Source organism: Alexandromys fortis, unplaced genomic scaffold (genome assembly GCF_014885135.2).
Source record: "Alexandromys fortis isolate MF-2015 unplaced genomic scaffold, M_Fortis_MF-2015_v1.1 scaffold_8_9099976_23576923, whole genome shotgun sequence".
Classification (NCBI taxonomy): Eukaryota; Metazoa; Chordata; class Mammalia; order Rodentia; family Cricetidae; genus Alexandromys; species Alexandromys fortis.
The window spans coordinates 281,815-306,082 of record NW_026067899.1 but is presented as its reverse complement, the minus strand read 5'-3'; the positions used below and the strand labels follow the sequence as shown (position 1 = coordinate 306,082).

At 45.2% G+C, this 24,268-nt stretch overlaps 2 protein-coding genes across 7 annotated transcripts in view; one reads left to right on the top strand and one right to left on the bottom strand.

Moving 5' to 3' along the window:
• Nucleotides 1-319, bottom strand: part of Gpr155 (G protein-coupled receptor 155) — a 40,686-nt gene extending 40,367 nt beyond the window's left edge. Inside the window, exon 1 of the mRNA XM_050121492.1 lies at nt 124-319. The gene's annotated coding sequence lies outside the window, so the exon portion shown is untranslated. The remainder of the gene's footprint in view (nt 1-123) is intronic.
• A 245-nt stretch (nt 320-564) lies between these two features.
• The window catches only part of LOC126488953 (60S ribosomal protein L21-like), a 40,143-nt gene continuing 16,439 nt past the window's right edge, over nt 565-24,268 (top strand). For 2 of the 6 annotated variants that reach the window (XM_050122872.1, XM_050122886.1), the window contains exons 1-2: nt 565-699; nt 2,790-2,931. The gene's annotated coding sequence lies outside the window, so the exon portion shown is untranslated. Of the gene's footprint in view, nt 700-737; nt 824-2,789; nt 2,932-7,646; nt 7,657-11,549; nt 11,744-24,268 lie in introns of those variants that run through there. The other 4 variants (XM_050122905.1, XM_050122899.1, XM_050122879.1 and 1 more) reach the window with 3 other exon arrangements.

Here is a 24,268-nt window from a genome sequence, read left to right as displayed (position 1 = left end):
GAATAGGCGTTGCAACGGGCCGAGGCCGGGGACACCGGAGCCTGGCGCTGCCCACTGGTCAGGACCCCAGGGAAGGGGCAAGAGTAAGACCCAGCAGGTCCATCCTACCGGCGCTCATCTCACCTGCTAGGTCTGCAGCCGGGGCTGCGAGGAGACGGCTGCCGGTGCTCGCAGAGGGCCGAGCAGAGAGCACAACGCCGGCATCTCCCGCCCCCAGCCCTCTTCTCACCGCGGCGTGGGCTAGCTGCAGCTGCCCAACCACGTTCCGAGAAAGGGAGGGGCGAGCCGCTGCGGCCCTGTCAGCTACCTTGAACGCCCGCGGCCCGGGGTCTCCGCCCCGCCTTCGCCCCGCCCTCGGGCCCCGCCCCCGGCCTGAAGGTCGGTGATGCGGGGCTCCACCCTGCAGAGGCCCCGCCCCCAAACTCGCGGCAGGCTCCACCCCGTCGCCAGGCCCCGCCCCCAAACCCAGGCGATACCGCTCCGCCCCGCCCCCCGGTTCCCGAGTCCCTCCCACACGGCCCCTTCGCCGCCCTCACGCCTCGTCCAGACTGGGTACTTCCGGCTTCCCTCCTCCCACAAGATGGCCGCCCGGCTGGGGTTTGCCAGTGTTGATCTCCTCCGCCTCCGTTCGGCGTCAGGGAAGCCTATCATCCTCTTGGTTAACCTCAGCCTCCAGTAATCCTGTCAATTCTCCTCTTGGTTAGTTTCGTCATTTCATAGAATAGAATATACAAGCTAGGGCTTAAGTCTGTGAGTCCAACCCTGCCTTCTGCTTTTCCCAAAGTATCATGACCTTGACCCTCCTACATCAAGAGATTAAAATGTAAGCTTCAGTGGTGTGGTGGATTTAGAATAGGTTGTCAGCGATGACTGCTTCTATTTCTACTGTGGAGGAAACTCTGGGCATATTCTCTTAGTTTTCTGAGAGGAAATCTCCCGAAGCTTCTTGAAGGCAGTGTGTAAAACTGAAGAGGAGGCTCTCCAATTCCAGAAAATTGAAATAATTTTCTGGAGCCCAAATTATTTCAAATTTAAAGCCTGATCTCATTGTCCTTAAAATAAAAAAATCTTGCTTTGCCAATTTAACGGTTTTGTCTGGCAACTACAGCACCCTATAGTCTGTGCGATTTTGGTGCAAAAGTGCAATACTATACGGTTTACTAGGAGAAATCACAGTGAGCCAAGAGTGGGCTTAAGGATATGAAAATTAAAAGGTGAACAGAATTGAAACTATCTTTTAAATGCAGCCTACTCACCTCTTTCTGTTCATTTTTTGTCTTTTTCACTTTTAACCTTGCATGAACCTAGCTACAAAAAAAAAACTTCAGTTATCTCAAGGCTAGACTTCTGCTTAGAAAATATGAACACTAGTTAAGTATTTAGTGAACTTTGACTGTTAGAGGACTACTAAAAGATAGGCCTAGAAAGGTAAAGTTAGGGCCAACCTGTAGGAATTCCTCACCTTATCTGGGTTTTGAACCTTATCCTTTGACCACACAGTAAGATTGGTACGTTTTCCCCACATGGGAACATGTCAGTGTATTTCATGCTATATGATCTGGATGCTTTCCCAGGATAAGTTAAAAGATGAAAGGCAAGAAAAACAGTATGGTGACTTTGGGACCGGTCAAGACATAAGGAATAACCTACTCTGGGCTGGTGGCAGTAAAGGTTTGGGAAGTGTTTCAAAAGAACTGTGGCACTTGATTGCTGGTAGTGGCAAAGAAGTAGGTCTGGTGAATAGTAAGTCTTTCCTCATCCACTGAAATAAAGGGAAGGAATCAGAAAAGAGCATTTCTAATATGTTTTTCAGCTCTAAAATTCTGCTATCTGGAGATGAAAGGAAGAACTATTTAAATGCATTTACAAAAGAGGAAGAAGTTACAGAGCGAATTTAGTTCAAGACCTAAAATCTGAATCCTTGAGACATTCTCTGTAATACTCTCGTTTCTTTCCCTCTGAGGCCCTGGGAGTTTAGATATTCGGTTTAAAGAACCCCAGGCTTCAGATGCCACCCCTGGGAGAAATGAAAAACCCTTCATCGTCTTGTGAGCTGATAGTACTCAAGGCGGCATCAGCACACGTACCTATGAATGTGCAAGAGTGATGGAGGAGGGTCATTTGTCTATGAGTATGTTCACAATCCATTATTTACATTTGATACAGCAGTGTCTTCTTATAGTTTGCTCTCACTTTTCTTCTTGTTCATTCAATCTGAATTAAAATTACACTTTGAAAATAAAACTTAAAAAAAGAAAATCTACAATAAGTCGTAAGATACTTATTTTGGTTACCGGGAAATGGTGCATAAGACTCAACAATAACTCTTATTCAACCACTATTTGCTAAAACAGGTAAGCATGAAAATCCACCATAAACTAGAATAACGTAAGAGCATTAACACAGTACAGTATATAAACTTAGAGAAGACAAAGGCCTGTGTTTGTTAACTTAGACCAGTGCTTTCTCTGACATACGACAGGCATTCTACAAATGGGTTTTGAATGACTGAATAAATTACAATTGTCTACCTTGCCTACCAGCTAACCAGGAGGTTGAAATGTTCTATTCAATATGAGTTCTTTGCTATAAAGAACTGCCATGTAGCTAAACAATAACTGATTTCTTGTTTCCGTAACTGATTTCTTATTTTTCCCTGCCTTTCACTGCCTTAATTTTGTAGCCTAGTTTTAAGAGTCGTCTAAATGGTTTACTTCTTTGTTGTAATATTGTAACTTAATTTCAGGTCATTTTAAGGCCCTGAAAATTATCTTTGCCTATGCTTACAGGTGTGTGTGCTTTGACAAGCACCCAAGAGGCTATTTTTCCCCTCTCCCTTCCAAGCTGGAACTGAAACACTCACACAAGTGCAATGAGAAGACGTGGAGCCTGACCATCTCACCTGGCTGTCGATCTTGTTATTGAGCACAGGTAAGGTTTGAATGTGGAAAAATGAGCCGGGGCCATTGTCTGGACCAGAATTTAAGAAGTCAAGCGTGAAAACAGAGTTGGGTTGTGAAATTACAAGTAAAATCAGTGAATTAGATAAGACAGGATGTAGAAACCATAAACTAGAACCTTGGGGGTGCATACGTCTGTTTCAAGATTTAGCTTCTCCACACTTGTGGTTTTCTTTTGACCACTTTATTTTGAAAGAACACGAGAAAGAAAGAAATGCACTCGTCTCCTCTTCCAGCCTGCACGGGACTCACCGACTAATTAATAGATAGTTCTAAAAGAATCTGCGGAGCATCTTTAGGTTTGGATGGTGTCCAAGACCAAACACTAAAACTAACCAGCGTTGTATACTAGAAAGGGTCAGTGGAGGAAACTTTGGGTTTTAACCTTTACTTTGGAGTAAGATTTTTAAGAATTTTTTATTTGACAGGTTCTAGGTAGATCTGCTCAGTAAATGACACAGGAAAGGAAGGAGGAAGGGAGGGAGATTTCATACCTTCTTCTTATCTTACGCAAACCCCAGAATTATTCGCCTAATCAAGAATGTTGCTGGGCAGTGGTGGTGCATGCCTTTAATTCTGGTACTTGGAAGACTGAGGCAAGCATATCTCTGTGAGTTCAAGGCCAGTCTGGTCTACAGAGTGAGTTCCAGGACAGTCAGGGCTATATACAGAGAAGCCCTGTCTTGAAAAACAAAACAAACAAACAAAATGTCAAGAATATATTTTAGGGTGTCCAGTCTCCTCTGCTAGAAGGGGAAGGCCCCGCTCTCTCTCAGGTAGATGTGTCCACATCTCTCTCACTGGGAAGTACTTGCCATACAATAGCACTTGATAAATACTCGCTTGCATTCTGACTCATGGGTACAACCCAGACAAGACTGCTGCTGCTCTATATTTAGAGTCATCTAAAAACGGAAGCACCTGCTCTCTCATGGGCTGCCTTCTTCACTGTAAACGAGAGTAACAGAGGGGAGTTTTCCAAACCTGACTCTCTGTTTGGCAGAAGAGTAACCAGACGTTTTCTGGAGCTCACAATAGCCGAAACAATAAATGAGAACTCATCGCTGGCTGTGACACAGAAACCAGATGATAAACAAATCTGCTCTGGAACTCTGTTCCCTGGGTATGGCATGGTTGTCTCAAAATCAGAGAAAATATGATTACCCAAACCTTCACCACGTTGAGCTCAACATTCTCTGGTGGAAGGAATGGGGAGGGAAGGGTCATTGACCTTCATCTGAGATCACAGTCATGCCCCTGCCCTGGACCTTCACCCCAACCCCTAGTTGCGTATAATCTTATCCAGCTCTGACTTACAGTCAGAGAAAGGTGCTGGAGACTAGAGGTAGATTGTTAACTGAACCGGGGCATTCCTTCTATGTATGTTCTGGAAGTTCATCACTCATGGTATGGTGAGAATTGGGGATGATGCAAGCTATTTATTTTCAAACCACAAGCAGAGATTTAAAAAAAAAAAAAAGGAGGCCTCCTCTTTCCCTTTCTCTTCACCTATTCAGTGTGAGGTTTCTGATCACAGAGAGAACCGTCATGCTTCTAGTCTGTCTAGCATTCCTCTGCTCCTGCTAGAAAAGCAAAGCCAAGAAGGCGCATGTCTCCTAGTACAGGGTGCCTAGCCTGTGAGGAGACTGGAGAGGAGGAAGTTGTCATGGAGCTAGCTAGACACTTCAAGGGGTAGGGCACATCATTGAAAATAATTACAAAACAACGCAGGAGAAGTCTGTCTCCTCTGCCTCTGGAAAGGGAAAGAGTGCTTTGGGCCAGCCTCACTGGAGCGCAGCTACCCATAGGAAGCTCTGTAAACAGCCAGCCGGGACAGGGTGTAGCTCATGCTCACAAGAACGGCTTTCCCAAGCAAGCAGCTCTCCTGTTGTTTCATCCACACAGCTCAGTTTTGATGAGCTTGCGGTCTTTCTACCATTGTTTCTCTTTCTCAGCGGTTTTTTTTTTTTTTTTTTTTTTTCATGTCTCAGTACTGTGACCCACAAGGCTTGGATCCGGAACCCTGACAAGGGACATTGAGGGAATGAAGAAATTGTAGATACACAGGTCCACATTCAGAAAAGCTGGGGTCGGGTTGAGTGTGTGCACTCTGATGGAGAGAACCTACTGTGGCAAGCAAGCTGGAACCTTATGGTGTTTATTACCAAAAGCACGCATGGCTAGTCTCCATTGGAGAGGTCTGTAGACATGCAATCTCAGACTATAAACATCTGGCAGGGAGGAGCTGCTGTTGCATACCCTGATCAATTGTTCATAAACATTCATACATGGTCTAGAAGAAGAAGGCTTTACCAATTTTGAGCTTGACCCATATGGGGAAAGGCTTTGCCAATTCCCCATGGGCCCAAAACCTTGGTCCTCATTATGGCTAATGCTCGTCTACAATACACTCAGGGCTTCACTCCCTCGGGGCTTCTTTTGTCCCCCTATGTCAGTTTTCTTATTTCTTTATTGTTGCATGCTGGGAGCAATTTGGTATAAACAGGTTACTCGTTCCCCACATGATTTGTTTGAAACAATTCTAGTGTGTTGGTTTAATCAACACCTAGAAAAGTCAAATTAATGAAGAGAAATAAGAACGTAGTGGGGGTGGTGAGCAGTCATAAGGATTAAGGTGGACAATTAAACAGGACTCTTAATCACAGCCAGAAATCCAAAAATCTATCCTGCTGGTTCTCATCCAAGCCTTTGGACCAAGATCACTTGTAGAACATAATTTCCCAAAAATGCAGATACCAAGGCCCCAGGCAGACTTTCTAAATCAATGTCATTGACATCATGTCCAGGATGTGCTATGTATACACACATACATAATACATATACACATATATTTATATATAATGTACTTGAGCTTCTACAGATGGGTCTTGTGCAGATTCTAGACATCACAAAACGCTCATGGGTAAGCAGGACTGTTTGTATAAGAAGAAGGCAGAAGGTTTTCCTAGGGCATCAGACTCTGGGGGAAAAACCTTATCATGACAGGAAGCAGGCACACTGAACCCGGCACCTTCCTTCAGAATTCCGTATCAGTGGCTATTGCTACTTAGGTTTGGTTTTTCCTTTGTGTGGAAAAGCAAAACAAAACGACTGCTGCCCCAGTCCTTGTACTCTAGAGCGTATCTTCACCGCGGTGCCACGTCCAACTCCCGCTCAGGAGTTAACTCCACGTTACAGGAGCAACTGGGTGACGTCATGTTCTGATCCATGGGGTGCACTGTGGGCCAGGTAGCCAGAATTCAGTGCAATCACTTCGCCAGCTCTTAAAGCATTGGCTTTTAAGAAATAGTTATAATTTCGTTTATTTTTTCCCCAGAGATTTTTTTTTTAATATTGCTCTTGACTAATCTTCTCCTTTGTGGCTTGTGATTTTGTTGTTTTATATAAGAAATTCTTTCTGTATAAAGTTACAATAGCCTTCACTTACATTTTTTCCCATTTAAAGTTGTGCCTCTAAAAATTGTTACACCTGGTGCCATTGTTCAAATTCCCATCTGTCACTGGAGCCCCACTGGAGACCCAAAGCTTAGAAAGTTCCTTCACACTCAGGAGCCACTTCAGGACTCCTGATACAATCTACATCAAAGTCCAGCAACAAAAAAAAAAAAAAATCAAGTAATAGAAATGTACAAAGAGATTTAAGAATCTACAAAAGGCATTCAAGGAAGATAACAGAGTGGTATCAGCTCCTGGAAATACAAGTTCTCTTAAAGTCAATATATTTTCTCCCATACTGGAAAGATAAGGCCAATAGCAGGCCTGACCCAAAGGCTAGCAATCACTCCCACTAAGGGTAGGTGACTTATGTGTTTGCCAAATGTCTCCTACAATGCTTACCCTATTTAATGTCTGTCAGGGCCTTGAAGATGCCCTTGCACAAGTCACTCCACAGGCCCATTTTAGATCCAATGAGAAAACAACTGCCACCCAGAATGAAATCCTTGGATGAAATTCCTGGAAGGTGTTCCCACAGCTGAACACTGTTCTGACATCTCACACCCACCTGCTCTCCCCAGTTTTTGGCTCAGATTTGGAGTTAGTTGTTGGACTAGGGCATCAGCTCTCAAAAAGCTTTGTGGTCTTTTTATTCCTGCCATCTTCTACCTTCCGCCAAGGGTGGCTTCAGATCCCTGCTGTGCCCACCTGTTATTGGCTTGGCTCACTTGTGCTCTGGGCTCCAACCCATCAGAAGCAGAGGGTTGTGTCAGCTCCTCCGTCCCCTCTCAAGCTGGCAAAAATCACCTGCCAGATAAAACTTTCCAGCTGCTGCATTCTGGAGACCATCACAAACCCGCACAGCCAGGCTGAGTTCTCTCCAACCGTCTGACTCACAATCATCCTAGCAAAAGAGCCTTCGCCCTAGAAGTGAAATCACCTGTGTTCAATACCAGCCTAGCACTGGGCCTGTTTTTCTCTTTCCTGGTGACTCTGGTAGCTGGGTAGGCCCAAGTGATGATTTCCTGCCCGCACCTTCCCTTCTGCCTGCTATAAGTGCCACTCCACCCCTCCCAGAGGAAGTGGGCAGGAGTGGCCTGAACTTGAGGTGGAAAGGGCTGTCTTGGCTGCTGGCAAAAGGCAGTGGCTCTTTCCTGCCTCCCTAACCCGTGCTCTTTTCTCCAAGTCAGCTTCCTCAGTTAAAGCACAGACCGATACATATTCCTGCCACTTCCGATCTGTCCACGGGGGACCAGCCCAGGGCTCCACTGCCCCCAGATCTTGGCTTCTACAAACCTGCCTGCCTCTCCTCTGCACTCAGAACCCCTTTGCAGCAGCGTTCTACATGGGGGCAAGGTTTGTGATCTGAAAGCTCTCAGGTCGTCAAGAGCCCTCCTGTCAGCGTCCTGACCACAACAGAAGTGCCTCAAACAGCATCAAGAATTGTGTGGCTGGGGCAGGGGATGTCACTCATTTAGTAGTTTTGGCCTCGCTCACATACATGAAGCTCTGGGTTCCATTCCAGGACTGCATTAATTGGGTGTAGTGGTGTACATCTTCACCCTCATCAGTTGGAAGGCAAAGACAGGAAGATTAGAAGTTCAGAGGTCATCATTGGCTACGGAGCAACCATAAGACCTTGCCAAAGGAAGGAAGGAAAGAAGGAAGGAAGGATTGTAGGTCTGGAGTTTTCTTCCACTTTCTTCACCGCCAGGGGACTCCTCAGTGCCCTTCTTTTTAGGTAAAGAACCCAGCCAGCCCCAGTTGCGCTTTTCCGAGTTGAGTCACTGCAGCCACAGTTTGCAGTTCCATCCTGAGCAGACGCATGGCATTACTTAGGAGTGGCAAACTCAGTCTGGGACCTCTTCAGTAGTTTTACACATCTTAGGCCAGGAGCCAGCTCGTGCCCAGGACCCAGATGTACGGGCCGTCTGCCTGCCTGGAAAACTTGTCAACTCTAGTGGAGCACCCACTGAGGATTCCTGGATGGTGTATATCCTGTATATGTTGGCTTTAGGTAGCTCCTATATACTCTTCAGGACTGCTGCAAGGTGTGTGTGTGGGGGGGGGGTCCTAAGAAAATCTTAAGGCATATTGTGTTTGCTTAGTTTCTGTGGTTGACATGAAGGATTATAAAGACCATGGTGACTTTAAACATATGCTCTTACAGCTCTGCATGTTAGCAACCCACATCTGGGTTAAAGTGAACATCTGAGCAGGGCTGCATTCTTCTGAAGGTTTTAGGGAAGCATTCTAGCCCAGGTTCTAGCCACCCACTTGTGGGAAGGGGCCTTTGACCCTCTTCCTCAATTTTCAAAACCAGCCAGGTTGTAGCTCTCTGGTCTTTCTTCCATGGAATTATCTTCCTGTGGTTGTGATTTCTACATTTTCTCCACTTTCCGTGATTAGGTTGCGTTCACTTGGGTCATCCCAAACACTCCATCTCAAGGTTCCGGATTTAATCACTCCTCTTCGAGAACGTTCTGTTCTTCTGAGTCACCTTGTCGTGTAAATCACTAACTCTGGAGACTCATCACACACGCACAGTGGGCTCTGTCCTCGTTAGCTCTTTCCTGTCCCCAGCTGTCTGTCTCTTCCACGACTCTCTTCCTCTGATGGATCTAGTGAAGCTGATCATATTTCGGTTTATGCATCTTTTTTTTCCACTCCTCACGGTGGGACTTCCAACTTATTTGTTGAAAGGAACCAGGCATCTCCAGCTGCCCTTTTATCAGTGTCTCACCTCTCATTGCATTGCGTTCAGAAGCTCAAAGCAGGGCGTTAATTCAAGCTTACCGCAGCCACATTTGTACTTCATAGCCTTTTCACATTTGAAAATTTCTGGTTTTAATCTCTTTCTGTCCACAGTTTTTCATTATGACATTTGAGATACTCTAAACTTGTGAAATTCTATGCATGTTATCCCATTTCTTAACTTGAAAATAACAATACCTTATTGCCTAGTTGTGATAATTTAAAAGTAACTAATCTACTATGTCTAATTGGGTATATGATAGAGACAGACATGCAGGAAATGAGGTCATCTCCATCACTTAGTCCCCGCCGACCCTTGTATCCTGAGAAATGGCCTTCCTACACATCGGAATCTTCCTCACTTCTTTTGGAAACCATCTTTGGCTTTCCTCTCGCCGTTTCAGACTTCTTCCTGTCCACAGCTGCCTCTTCCTTATTTGTACGCCTCTCCCTTCCTGTCTTCACTCCTCTTTCCAGTCATCCTCGTCTTCCTTACCAGGGATATCAGAAGAACCTCAACCAGTCTGTGTTAACTGTGGCTGGCCTTTCTTCCAGCAGCCCCCGCCTGTGTCCCCTGCAGGGTTGCCCTCTGGGATGCCCAGAAGTTTCATGTCCACAAACTGGCTCAGTCGGTTCAACCATGACCGCTGAGAAGAGCTTGACCCATCATCCAGGATCCTCACTCTCCCTTTCTTGTTCTAATCCAGTACCTCCTCCACGCCGAGCTATCAGCCACAAGTTCTCCCGAGCCATCCTCTCCTCACAGACATTTAGTCTGTCTCTTTTCAGTATCCTTCCAATTTCACATGCTGTCTTCAGGGCCTGGTTACATACGTTGTGGTGAGCTAGTCCACTTCAATTCCTCCTAAGTGTGAGATCATCTGTTGGACTAGGATTGCATAAACCTTCAAGTAAATATCTGTTTTGTCTGTAACATTTTGGGTTGACTCTTAGCCAGATTTGCTTGTGGGTGGACTCAACTTCCCCATGCCCTGTTCCTTTGTTTCACTTTCAGTGTGGAAATGCTGGCCAGACAGCTGTAGGGAAGCCTCCCACTTGAAATCTCGCTTTCTGATGATCCAGACCTTTAAGACTCTCTCTTCCTATTGCCAGCCTTCTCGCTTCAGACCTGGTTAGTCTTCACCAAGCCCCCTGTCTGCTCATTCCATATTATTTTTCAGGGACAGTCAAATATTTAATTTTGAAGTAACAGAACTGAAAGTCCAAGTTCAGATAGGTGTTAGGGTTATATTTGTTTTCCTTTCCATTTTTTTTGGCATGTATGTGTGGATGTATGTCCATGTGCATGTATAGGCTGCAGTTGATGTTAGGAATAATCCTCAATTACTCTTCTACCTCATTAATTAAAGTAAGGTCCCTCAGTTAAACCCAGAAATCACCAATATGTCTAGTCTTGCTAGCCAGCTTGCTCCAGGGATCCCCTAACTTCAGAGGCTGGAATTACAGACAGGCCACCACAACCACCCAGAATTTGGGATCCAAACACCAGTCCTCATACTTGTATGGTGACCATTTTAACCATTGAGGCAGCTCAGCCCTGAGGATGTGTTTTAGTTTTGTTTCTGTTGTAGGTGTCTGTTTATAATTCTAGGTTTTAATCTACCACGAAGGGAAAGTCAGGGCAGGAACTTGAAACAGCCAGTCACATCCAACAGTCAAGAACAGAGAGAGAATTAATGCACGTGTGCTTACAACTCAGCTCACTTTCTCCATTCATAGTATTGTAGGACTAAAGTCTGGGGGATGGTGATGCCCACAGTGGACTGGGTTTCCCACGTCAATCAACATGATCATGATAGGCCCCACAGACACATGCACAGGCCAACCTGATCTGGCCAATCCCTCCTCTTCTTGGGTGATTCTAGACTGTGTCAAGTTGACAAAGCTAAACATCTTAGGGCTAGAGAGACGGCTCCGTGGTTTGGAGCACTTGTTGCTCTCACAGAGGACACAGGTTCGATTCTCAGCATCTACATGGCAGTTCACAACCAGCCTTACTTCAGTTCCAGAGCATCCACTGCCCTCTACTGACCCTGGTGGACACCAGGCACAGACATGGCACACATAAATGCAGGCAAAACATTCATACTCATAAAGTAAAATAAATAAATCAAAATAAAATGACCATCTTACGTTGGTTTGAGTCAATAGTTCAAACAAAAGAAAAATGTTAGCTTTTCCATTTTCTGCTCTGCCTTCAGTCTTACAAGCTTCATGCTGAACACGGCTCCTCTAGAAACAGCAAAAATGAATCCAGAAATCCAAGTTCTGTAACTGTACACTGGCACTCAAAGGCAAGAGAGTGTCCTGTTTGGTGGTTCTAGAAAGTGAAGAAAAGTGAAAAGACCTCTTTCTTAGATGCTCCAGTGAACCTGGGACTTGAACCAGGCCACATACCTTCCCTGAATGGATGTGTGTGCCTGAGAAACGCCATGTCGTAGCTGACTGAGACCAGAGTGAATGCGCAGTTGCTGCGCCAAGAATCCATGAACCTGATGACCCAGGCAGAGATGACTCTTGGGATGCTTCTCCTCCCTGTTCACATGAGAGACGTGAGTATCAGACTGAAAGCCTGGAACTCAGAAGGAGGCAGAATGGGGATGTGGAGCTGGGCTGAGGAGTCAGACAAAGCACACTGCCTGTCCACGGCTTCTTCATAAACCCTAGCAAGACGTTTATTGGGTTGTCTGACTTGTCTTGCCTCAGGTCCAAATCCAGTCTGCTCATGTTCTTATAAAGTTTAAATGAAACAACTATGCTCATTCGAAGAGTATTATGTATTTCATAATACATATTATGCTTCCGTGATACAATGAACAACTCAAGAATGTGCATGTCTGTAAAACTTTTTACAGCCAGTGTGGTAGTACACACCTATAATCTTAATCCTCCATAAGGCAGGAGGATTGCTGTAGCTTAAAGTTTGGGTTTGTTTGTTTGTTTGTTTTTCAAGACAGGGTTTCTCAGTAGCTATGGATCCAGGTCTAGAACTCACTCTGTAGACCAGACTGGCCTTGAACTCACAGAGATCTGTCTGCTCTGCCTCCTGAGTGCTGGGATTAAAGGCGTGTGCCACCACTGCCTGGTTCCATAGCTAAAAGTTAGCCTAGGCTATGTAGTGACTTCTAGGGCTAGGGCTAGAGTGAGACTTTGTCTCAATGGAATAGAACAGAACAAAACCCTTAAGCTTTCTGACCCATTCAGGAAATGTTTGCTGGCCTGTGTTTCGTACCTTTAATCCCAGCACTCAGGAAGCAGAGGTAAGTGGATCCCTGTGCATTCAAAGCTAGCCCGGGTTATACGGTAAGACCCTGTTTCAGAAGACAAACAAACAACCTTGGACTTCGAAGTCCTCTATCATCCATCCATCCACATTGACTTTGCTGAGCTAACTTGATGGACATTTTCACTTTATGTTCACGCTATAATCCATTCAGATGAGTTTAGTCATCTAAATATTGCACCTCCTCATCCACCTTTCTCTTTTATTCGGGCTGTCTTTATACAACCTGGAGTGCAGCTCTCCAACCCTGTGTATCTCCAAAGACCCTCCTCCTGCTTGCAGAGACTTCCCCATGTTCACAGCGCTGGGTCTTCCTTTCCTACATTCCTCCTCTATTGGTATTGGGAGGCACCGTGAGTCTGTGTTAGAAGCCCATGACAGCAGCTTCTCGGTTGAGTGCAATGCTCCTGGGCCCAAGCACCTTTGTATAGAAGCGTGTGCGCACATGCACGTGTGTGTGTGTTGCTTTAGTAAAATTTTGAATAACAATGAACCAAGAGAGGGCTTGGTTAGAAGTATCTAACACTTACTAGTCCTGTCACTCTGCCTCCCACATACCAAAACTACCCACTTCTCCACAGATGCACCAAAAGCATCACATCTGTACTTCCTGCCATCTGGCCTAAGCATCCTGTACCTCACTGCCCCCCTTTGCCTGAACAGTATCACTGACACCACGTTCAAACCAGATAACATGTCTGCCCTCCTGCTTACCATCCTCCAAATGCACACAATGGCCTGCCTCTCCTTAAATCTCAGAGTGGCTCCTTCCCTTCTCAGTCTTCACTCTGGTCCTCTGAGTTTCCGCTGCCTGGAATGTTCTTCCCCCAGGCCATGAATGTCTCCTCATGACTCAGAGCTCATCTCTCTCGCCTCTTTGTTTTACCTCTCGCTCCAGACAGACTTCCCCACGCTCTGTGACTCTAGATCACATCACCTCTTATGCTTTTCCAAAGAACCTATCTCAACCTCAATGCATCTCACTTGCCTCTTCCATGAGAGCAGCTACCTGGTCCACACTGTGCTCACACTGTGTGTCCAGGTCCAAGGAGATCTCAAGAGCCCTTGTGGAAAAATTGAATTAAATGATCCATAGTTACTTTCTTTGAAATAGAAAAACTTCCTGCTTTCATAAAAGTACACTTAAGTATGATGGTTTGGATATGACTATGTGTTAGAAATATGGTCCCCAGCATGGTGGCTGTGCTAGGTGAAGGAATCTTGCAAACACGGGGCCAAATCACGAGGGCCATCCTTGGGAATGGATCGATGCCATCTTGCAGGAGAGGGACAGGGACTATGTAACTGGTAGCTCTTTGCAAAACATGATGTTACAAAGTGAGGCCACTCAATAAGCTCGGCTCTTCCATATGTGGCCATTTCCTTTTTTATTTCTATCTCATGATGTGATGTAGTCTAGAGGACGGGATGGGATGGAACTGACCTTACCAGACCCTCAGCCATGAGAATAGGGAGTCTCTAAATATTATACTTTCAAGATTCAGTTGGTTACAGCAACCTAAAATGTACTAAGATTCAAGTGCCTACTTCCATGGATTTATCAGTTAGGGCTTTACACAAAGAAACCTCTTAACAGTTGTATTAGTTATCCAGGATGACAACAATGAAAACCCATAGACTGGGTAGCTTAAATGATAAATATTATCTTACCACTCAAGAGACAGGAAGTCTAAAACCAAAGAGTGAGGGGGGAGTTAGTTACTTTGTAGACTCTCAGGGAAACAGTGACTCACCTTCCTCTTAGCTTCTAGTGGCTGCCAGCCATCCTTGGTACTCCTTAGCTTAAGATAACTTGCTCCAGTCTCCATTCAGCTTCACGTAGCCCATTCCTCCAGGTGTCTGTGTGTGCGCTCTTGTCTCTTCCTGGATGTGCACAGGATCTGCTGTTCCCCTTGCTTGATACGGTAAGAGCTCATTTTGAACCTGGACTGATTACATCTGCGGGAGCTCTTTCCAAACGAAACCACACCACAGTGCCGAGTCTTTTCAGGGTGTGTGTGCGAACACTTTAGCTCTGCAGCTCAGCACAGAAGCATGCAACCTACCCTGGTGCGCCTGTGCCCATAGCTGTTTTTAGGGTAACAGAACTCCCCAAACCTTTTTCAGTGGCTTTCAATTCCCCTTCCCTTTTACAGGTAGACTTGATGTGTGTGAAAGTTAGTATTTCTCATTGTAAGGTTAAAGAGTTGCATCTCACACAACTTAAGACAATGGACCTTTGGGGTTGTTTCTTTTTATAGATTTGCATTACTTTAAGCTTGGCAACCTTTCAAGAGACGCCTCTTATTTGGTAACAAATCCCTCATATTGGGGTGCGGGGGGGGGGCTGTAAACCTGTGTATAAACAGAATTCACTGAAGTGGCTTAACTAACATAAGAAAGGCCAGGTGAGGCAGTGTGGGGTCAGGGCAGATTGATCTTTCTTAAGCCATTTCAGAAGCATCTCTGTGGCCACACTCTTCATCTTGAAGAGAGGCACACAAGGTTGGGGACCTGGGGCAACAGTGTCCAGACGGGATCCTGGAGTTGCTCTTGCTGCCTGGAATTCAGGCGGGTCCAACTTTGGACCCAGGATCCATCTCTCCCATGCCTTTCTGGCTAGCACACAAGTGAAGTCCCTTTGTGCCTAAGTTATCCAGAACCCATTTCTGTCACCTGTATCCAAAGAAACTGATTTTCTCAAACCTAAAGTGTTTTTCAGCCTTGTCACCGTTCTGCATATTTAGCTCCGAGTTCTGACACCTTGAGTTTACTATGACATGAGATACCACTTTCAGGATGTCAGTGTCATCCTGGGCCTACAAATTAATGCAATTACAAACCACGTCAACACAATTATTAATTCATTTAGGACCCATCTTGTTTCCAAAGAATTTCATTGTATCGAATCATCCTCCAATGCTACAGCAAGAAAAAGGACATTTAAAATAAGAAACAACCACCACAAAATGAAGACACAGGGAAAATAAGGCTAGAAAAGCAAGAAAGAGCCACCCGAGTCTGCAAAGGCTCCACAACAGGTAGAGGCAAGATGCCACAACAGGGGCTGCAGGCTACACTTGTTGCCATGGTATCTGGCAACATTTTGTACTTTAAATAGGAACCATTTCCACCTGCATTTGTGTTAAAAGCTTACGATTGCTACATTAAAGTAGGACCATGAGATCATTAAGTAACCAGCCTAGTGAACTGAGTAAGAACTACACAAAAGAATGATCTGCCTCGAGCCTTTGTTAGTGCCGAAAGGATGGGGAAGCTTGGGAGGCATCTGCTGTTTCCCTTCCCTTCCCCTCTCCTCTTCCCCTTCTTTTCTTTTTGTTAATAGTACCCAGAGATCCTTTCAACTGCAATGCCTTATTTTAAATTAATGGTAACAATAACTTATTTTGCTTTCCATGGTAGATGGACATGGGAAACACATTTTGTAACTCATTTTTACAAATTGAAATATTACAAGTGGAGGGGGGCAGCCACTAAAAACACAACCACCCAGTAGTGAATCTCCTTATAAATCAAACATTATTTTCACTTTATTATTTTAGTGATGAAGGGCTTTCATATATTATAGAGATGTTAGTTTCCTCTTGCAGGTCTCATAAAGTGGAGCCCAGATTTTAAATGCAAACACTGCATAAAGATACCGCTCATACATAGTAACATGGTAAACACAATCATAAGATACTGATCTTCATTATTGTAATGATGATTTTCCCATTTTAATATTTATTGCATTCCCCCCCTCCCTTCAAGCCTCTTCCAAAAGGGAGCAGAGGCAACTATTGAACACATCACAACTGCCATCTAGTGCTTTCTTTGAAAATGACATTACCCCCCTTCGTAAAGTTGAACACTCCCAGACCAGAGAGGGGTTGAGCAGTCCTTTTCTAAAAGCGGATGTTTGTTTCCCATCAAAGAAGCTTCGGACCAGAATGTACACGTGATCTAACTTGAGTCCACTCAGCCCTCCCAGTTCTGCTGGGGTCTGCGCAGGTGTAAAGAGCTACATAGAGGATGTTGAAGGGAGAAGCCTGCAGGGTGTTTGGTGGGTGGAGGAAGATGTCGGTAGGCTTTCAGCCGGCGAGCTCCATCACTGTCTTGCGTGGGGCTCCGCCTGGTTACCGCACAGAAACAACTCAGCAGCACTAGGCGGTGCCTGCTGCAGGGCGGGTACGGCGGTGAAAAAAGGCGCACGAGCTTTAGTCTCTCTGCTATGATGGGACCAGATAAATCTTCGCCCCATCTTTGGGCACATCCCCACCCTTCCGCAGATGCCTCCGGGACTGTTGTCGGTTCCCTGGCCCTCTCCCACCACAGGCTGACTCTAAAGCTGCCTTCAGTTTTCTTTTCTTTTCCTGAAGAATTTGTGAGCTCTCAGGGCTCATCAGACGGTGTCTAGGGGTTGGAATCTGATTCTCGGGACCTCCCACCACCACTCAAACTGTTCATCCCCGCTGGTCTCGGCCAGGTCTCTCACCACCCCCACCCCCTTCCAAGACCAAGCCTTGCACTAGAGACAAGGGGCACCAAGCTTTCATTTCTGTCTTAAATTGGGGGGGATTTCCTTCTTGTTGTTTTGTTGTTGTTTGGTTTTGGTGTGTTGAGACATGTTTCTCTGTGTAACACGCCTGGCTGTCCGGTAGAGGATGGTCTCAAACTCATAGTCCCACCTGCCTCTACCTCCCGACTTCTAGAATTAAAGACATGTGCCACCACCACCCTGCTCCTTCTGGTGTTTTTTACATTTTGTTTTGGGTAGTGTTTTTTTTTTTTGGTTGGTTTTTTGTTTTCCTGTATCTTTGGGCCATTTTCTTTGATAACATCTCTATCATTTTCCAGGCCCTACCGTTCTTCTCCGGGCTTCCTTTCTTACCTAGGGGTATCCCAGTTGCCACCAAGCTCCACTGGGGACTGTTTCCTCTCTCCACACATTAAATCAGACCAAAACTTCTTGCTTTATGGATTTGCTTAGCTGTTTCCTGGCCCACTTGTCTTCCCTCTTCTGAGGTTTCTTTTGTTTTGCTGCACAATACTTTCAAACAACTTCCCCAAATGGGCATGCATCTGAAGAAGCCCTCTATCCACCGACTGTTCTGGTTACCAGCAGGCTGTTCAACAGTGGAGGGCTTCGACCCTCGGCCCTGGTACACTCCTGGGGGCCATCAGACTGCTTTTTCAGAAGACAGGAGACGATTTCTATTTTACCAAGTCAAAGCCAAACACTCCATTTTCTGTTTCTAAAATTAAGCCCCACCCCCAACATTCTATTTTTAATGTTAATGAATGACATTTCAGAACCTGGCTCTGAAAATACAGAACTTCACTATTTTATTCAAGTCTAATAGAGAGGCGGAGGAGGTGGAGTTCCCTCTCCACAGAATGTGCGAAGGGAGAGAGAGCTCCTTTTGCATCTTCAGACTTAGAAAAGTACCCAGTGAGATAGGCGTGAAGGCTTACCTCCCCCCCCACACACTGGCCTTATTTTCCCCGTGTTAGGAAGTCTTGTGCAACTATTCACAGCTGATACCAGCTCCTTCTAGTCTGGGTGTCCACCACTGAGATGAACATGTATGTGAGTGTTGTAGAAATTACTTTAACTATGTAAAGATGTGTTACATTTATTTATTTATTTATGCTGAATTTGTTTAACAACATAAGGATGTACATTTACTTATGTAACTATGTGTTGCATTTGTTTCGCCTTGCCTGCCTAAGGCACCTGATTGGACTAATAAAGAGCTGAATGGCCAAGGGATAGGCAGGGTTGGCAGGCAGAGAGAATAAGTAGGAGAAAAAAAGGGAATGCGAGAGAAGGAAGAGAGAATGAGGGAGAAAGAGAGGGACATGCCTGGGGCCACAAGCCACCTGCCAGCCATACACGAGGATCAGTGGAAATACAGAAGGAAGAAAGGTATAAAAGCCCCAAGGCAAAACAGAGAAGAGGAATAGGTTATAAGAGCAAGCAAGAACCAAGCCTAAGCTAAGGCTGAGTATTCATAATTAATAATAAGTCTCTGAGTCATGATTTGGGAGCCGGTTGGTAGCCCAAAAGAAAAAGCCGGGTACAAATGAGGCTCTTGGACTATGGCAGTTTTAGAAACGGCTGTGGTGGCGTGCGAGCACAACCCTTAGTGACTCCTGCCATTCTGACGTAAGGTTGCTGACTTGTTGCCTGGCAGTAACGTTGGAGCTACCTCTTAAGTTGCCAAGAGACATCAACAGGGCGGTATTGAGCAGTCACATCAGAACAGGATCTTGGTTCTCTCTCCTTTTATTTACATAATGAACAAAGGTCTAAGAGTCCTTGGCATAACAAAGCCCTTCAGAACCCTGTGCTATTTGTGTTTCCATGGATGAGGTACATGGTTGCCTCATCAGCATGGACCACGGTAACAGCCTCTTTGTGTGACAAGCTTTCCCTGGGGAGAAGCTACACACACATCCCACAGCGTGGATATCACCAAACTCCAACTTTGTGAACCATGTGTTTTACTTACAGAAATGCCACAAAGATAGCTGCATCACTAAGACCCACCCCAGCATGGTGACAGCTCACAAAAACTGGGACCCTGGAGCACACTGTACAGCCTGCAGGCAGCTCAACAGGCTCTAGAGTGTCCTTCCCAGGTGCTTCAGTTGGTCTAAACCTCTTCTATAAGCTCAGAGATGAGAGGAGACACCGAGGAAGCAGGATGGGTGGTGTGTGGCAGAATGTAAATGAATAGAAATGGTTAATTTAAGTCATAAGAGCTAGTTAGAAATAAGCCTAAGCTAAGGTCAAACTTTCATAACTAGTAAATCTCCATGTCATTATTTGGGAGCTGGTGGCCCAAAGAAAAAATTGACTACATTTTCCCCTTGACTGCTAGAATTAATGTGCCACTATGTGTAGGTATGTGTAGATATCTACCACTGCATTCAGTATACGCTCTTGATTTTCATATCTTGGTGACTTGTGGCTGGCTTTATCATTTGGAAATAGCCAGCTTTCCTTTGGACATTTTAGGTGCCTATTTAATTAGCAGCATATAGCTAGGCCCTTTTAAACTCAAACTAGGGAACTTAATTCATTGCACCTTTTTTTTTTTACTGAGTATGTTTAAATATATTTCTGTTGATACATATTTTCCATTCAATTTTCTTTTGTTGCTTTTTGATTTTTCTTTTTTTTAAAAAATTGATAAGTACCAGGCGGTGGTAGCACACGCCTTTAATCTCAGCACTTGGGAGGCAGAGGCAGGCGGATCTCTGTGAGTTCGAGGCCAGCCTGGACTACAAGAGCTAGTTCCAGGACAGGAACCAAAAGCTATGGAGAAACCCTGTCTCGAAAATAAAAATAAAAAAAAAGAATTGATAAGTTTGAGTTTGTTCCCTTTGTTTCCCATGAGGGGTTAGAGTTCATTTATTTATTTGTTTATTTATTTATTTATGGGGATTAGATTCTTAAATTTCAGTAGGATATGTCAAAGGACCCTTTCAATCCATTTTTTCCTTTCAGGGAGATGTATTTGCCTTGTAGAGTGCTTGCTAGTATACACAAAGCCCTGGACTGGATCTCCAGCACCATGTAAACCAGCTGTGGTGGCTCTCACCTGTAATCTAGCACTAGGAAGGGGCGAGGGGGGGGAATGACAGGGGGACCGGACAGGTGACTCAGAAGTTCAAGGTCATCTTTAGCTATGTAGTGACTTTGAGGTCAGTCTGGACTACTTAAAACCCTGCCTCAAAGAAATAAGAGTCAATAAAATAAGATGAAATGCATTATTTCTTCGACTCCAGGATGTTTTATCTAAAGCGTTTAACGTTCTGTGAGTTCTTTCTTGAGCTGCTAGGAGATACACGTTTGTCTGGGTTGATTCTCCATTTCACTTAAGGGTTTTCTTACATTTCCCATTTGCTTTTCCCTTCCTTTATGTTTTGTGAGTTTCTTGTCTTTTATTTTTTCAGATCACCAATTGAGCTTTCAGTAGTATAAGATCTATTCTTCATTCATTCATTCATTCATTCATTCAACAAATACCTAGTGAGCTTCTGATAAGTGACAGACCAAATATAATTTCAAGTATGGGTGTAATGGTCTGAGGAGTCCCTTTAACAGACAAGCCCCGCCCACTCGGCATGGCATGCCTATCTGTCTCTGTCTCTTACCCACCATGGCTTGTTGGACTGGCTGACCTACCAAGGTCTCTCACCAACTGTGTGGCTCACTGCCTGGTGCCACCACCTGCCTCTCGTGGCCTGCTGCCTGCTGCCCCTCGGGGAATAGCACCATTTTATTTTTACCATTAGAGTGGATATTTGGTGGTGAACAAGGTTTTCTTATTGGGTTTTTATTTTCTAAAAAATCCCTTGCCACCTCTTCCCTCCTTCCTCCCCAAGGCCTCATTTGCTATGCAATTGCTCTCTCACTGAGCTACAGAACTTTCTTATGACCTATGTATTTTTGAATGTGGACAAAATCTGCTTGGTGCACCTGGGTTTTTTGTTATTGTTAAGATAAGGTTTTTGTTTTGATTCTTTTTTTTCCTACCAAGTCAGGTTGTCTGTTCCACGATGCTCATGGAGCTGCTTTTGGGTTTTGGTCCCACACACACACACACACACACACACACACACACACACACAGTACTGGTAATCCTGACTACAAATGAAGAGCTAGATTTGCAAATAAAGACAGGCTGAAGATTGGAGATCAGTGTCAGAGACTTTTTATAGCCTGTGGGTGTGTAACTGACGACCTTCTGTCTGTAAGCAGGTTTCCAGCAGAGGGTGTATGGGGATGCCCACAGGAAGGATTCATGTACAGATAAACAGGTGTAGAACAAACAGAAGATTAGTCAGAATTCTCGGTAATAAGCAACAGAAACTGATTCCTGTTAGTTTATGCAGACAATTTGTTGGCAGGTTTTGGGTTGGTCACCAACTTGACCGGAAGGTGGAGAATCAGGCTTAGAAAACCGTTAAGAAGAGTGGTTCCCAGCCTTCCTAATGCTGAAGCCCTTTAATCCAGTTCTTCATGTTGTGGTGACTCCCAGTCATAAAATTATTTCATTGCTACTTTGTAACTCTAATTTCGCTACTGTTATGAGCCAGAATATCAATATCTGACATGTGAACCCCAAAGAGGTCAAAGAGAACCACTGAGCAAGAGCCAAAGAAACCACAGTCAGGCTGCTGTACAGAAACAGCCTCCAAGCCGGGATGTGGGGTCCTCGGTACGGCACCCGCCACCACAGAACCTGGGCAAGGTAATGGTCCTAAGCCCATAAGCCTGTAAAGACATTCCTATGCTTGGTAAAGGGATTTTGAAGATGTGACTGTTGAAGAATTTGAGACAAAGAGAGTATCCGTGGTTATACAAGTACAGAGGACTTCCCCAGCTGACCAGGGAGAGAAAAGCATCAGAGAACCACAGCGATGCTGGGTTTGGGGCAGGAAAAGGAGAAGTGGCGCATGGAAAAGTCTCCTGGAAACTTGAGGGAAGAATGCTCCTTCTGACGCCGATTCTAGCCTCCCGGGCTATAAGAAAACAAATTGTGTTGTTGAAAGCCCCTACACTTGTCCCTGCAGCTACAGATAATGAATGTTGGCGCATCTGTGGGCTTCCCTGGCCGGGATGCTGAAGAGCCCACCACGCATGCCCTTACTTGCGAACTACCCTTGGCTTCTCCAAATATTCCTTCTTGTGTTTTGCCTCCCAAGGCCTCTTTCCCTGCTCAGACATCATCTACCTGGTTTAGGAGATCATGGACACAAACTCCTCATACTAACCCTCCGCTGGCTGAGCCAGACCCTTCTTCGGGGTCCCTAGAAGGACCTTTCTGAGTTTGGATCCACTCTGGATCTGTTTTTACTTCCCATTAGCTTAATCTTTTTTCCGTTTTATTTTCCTTTTAAAGACAGAGTCTCATTGTGTAAGGTGGCTTCAAACTCATAATCCTCCTGCCTCCGCCTCCTGAGTGCTGGGGTTAGGGTAATCATTCATTAGACCCATTTTCGTCTGTTGAGCCTCGGATGTAGGTTTCTTTCCCTCCACTGTTGCTGATGTTGGCTGCATTTAACTTTTATCTACAAGATACTTCAAATTTTCCTGGTAGCGACACTCATTCCTGTTCCCCAGTGCTGGGATTTAAAACCAACTCTCCCCCGTATCACTTTAAAACAAAACAAAACAAAACAAAAAAAAACCTGAGGATGGAAGGGGACACAATCTTGGTTCACTATCTTGAGGCAACTGTTTGTCATTCAAACTGCTTGTTCTCATACAGATGTGAAGGAATAGACCATTGCCACCAGAGTGGACCTTGTGAGCTGGTCTCAGTCAACCAGCTAGCACTGGGGCAACCAAAGGAAGCAGAGGTTTGAGAGGATCTGAGTTCTCCTTCGGGAAGCCTTTGTGTGTTTATGTGAGGTTTGTGTGCTGTGTTCATGTGCATGTGTGTATGGAGGCCAGGGGTTGATATACAATACGTTCTCCACTTCAGTTTTTGAGGCAAGGTCTCTCATTGACCCGGGAGCTCATTGACTCAGCCAGACTGGTGCTGAGCAAACCCCAGGGATCCTCCTCTCTCTACATCTCCAGTGCTGGGATTATAGGCACAAACCACCATACTTGGCTCTTACCTGGATTTGAGGCCTCTGAACTCAGATCCACATGCTTTTGTGACAAGCATTTTGGCAACTGAGCCACTTCTCTAGTACCAGCGAAGCCTTTCAAGAGGAAAAGACAAGATGGATTTGAGTTCAAATCCTGATTTTTGCCCATTGTCAACTATGTATGCTTGGGCTCTGAGCTTCAGTTTCTCCACCTGTGGGATGGGGGGGGGGGTGATGGCATCTGTCAGGTCACCTGCAAGGATGACAGAGTCGATACCAGCAAGTGCCACACCAGCTTGACATATATTGTTCTTGGACGTTTCCCGAGAGCACTTACACGGATTCATTTTGTTTAATCCTCATCATTAATCCTATTACATAGCTCAGGACACTGAAGAGGGGAGAGTGAAGTAAGCTGCTTAGCATTAGGGCTGTTAGTGGCAGGAACTTGGACCCCAGGAGCCTGGCTGTCGTTTCTGCACACCACCACCATGCGGCCTGCTCCTCTCCCTGTGCAGGAGCCCTCTCCTGCGAAGTGTGCTCCTCCAGCCATTTTCCCATGCAGTGTTTGCAGGGCATTGCCAGATTCATCTCCAGAGTTGAAATGAAATCGAATCAGCAGAGGGGGATAAGTGGCCCCAGGAGTGGGCAAGCTGGAGCCAGCAGGTCTGTTGCTAGTTAGAGTCTGTGTTTGGTCATTGTTTTGCTTTCTTTTACGATATGTTTGCTTTAGCGAAGGTAACATTTCCATAACACCAAGGCGAACAGATCCTAAGTGTGGGTGAGCTCAATGGATTCTGACACATGCGTGCACCTGTGCGACTGTCCCTATAATGAAGTTTACATTTTTCTTTTTTATGATTTATTTATATTTTATGTGCATTTGCATTTTGCCTTCCTATATATCTGTGTGAGGGTGTCAGATCCTCCTTTGTGAGCTGTCTTGTGCGTGCTGAGAATTGAACCCAGGTCCTCTGGAAGAGCAGCCAAGGCAGTGCTCTTAACAGCTGAGCCATCTCTCCAGCCCTGCTTTTTCCTCTTTCAAGAGACTCCAGTCATTCTCCCTTCCCAGTTAAAAAAAATTCTTTTTCATTGCCATCCTTGCTTTTAAAATTAAGTCAGGGAGTTGCCACGGTGGCCGTGCTTGCAACCCCAGCATTGGGAGGCCGTGGCAGAAGGA